Source organism: Volvox carteri, assembly GCF_000143455.1.
Source record: "Volvox carteri f. nagariensis unplaced genomic scaffold VOLCAscaffold_96, whole genome shotgun sequence".
Taxonomy (NCBI): Eukaryota; Viridiplantae; Chlorophyta; class Chlorophyceae; order Chlamydomonadales; family Volvocaceae; genus Volvox; species Volvox carteri.
Window position 1 is genome coordinate 3515 of NW_003307639.1, and position 842 is coordinate 4356.

Here is an 842-nt window from a genome sequence, read left to right on the forward strand (position 1 = left end):
TAAATAGTCATATTAGCGCGCCATAATCTCACTCCAAAGTTACGACATGGTCTAAGAAGCGCGCGCTAACGAACTGCAGAACCTTACAGATTGGGTATCCATGGATACTGAGTCAATAGGAGATGCTCGGAAAGAAGTTTCCAATAATTTTTAAGCAGCCCCTCGCACAAATGTGTCCGGTCGTACTTCGCGAATAGAGAATCCGTACATCTCGTCCCAAAAGTCAGGAGCGAATTTTGCCGCGCAGATGCGCGCGTGCGATTCGCAAAATGCGCCTGTACAAATGTATATAAAATTTCTTGGCGGATGAGGACCAGGTGCGCCAGCGCGTTGCGCAGGTGAGCATGTTGGCCATAGCCGCACGCTGGACTATTGCGTCGATGCTTTGCAGTAAATAAAAGCACCGAAAGCCAACGTCGTAGCTTGCAACTCTGGGCTCGTGAAACTGCCGCGGAAGATGAAGCGGTCGGCGAAGAATCAGCCATAAGGCGCCTGCTTTCGGTAGCGCAGCGCATAATGCACATTGTTCCGACTAAACTCAAGCTACACTCTTACGAAATAAATAATAACAACGCAGAATTAGGTAAAGAGAAGAATCGCGAAAGTCGTTCAGAACCTTGCAAGTAAAATGGATGCCGCTGAGGGCTTGGAACAGCTTTTCGCAGCGCATTCGGCCGTGCCTGCGTTAGCCGTGTTGCAGCTACTACGGAAGGACTTGAGCCAGCAGCAAGCTCAAATTCTGTTTAAGAACCACCGGCATTGTCTTCAGATGGGAACATGTAGTTTTGGTCGGCGCGGGCGAGCAGCGTACGCATTGCGCACAGGTACCGAGGTGCAGCGTC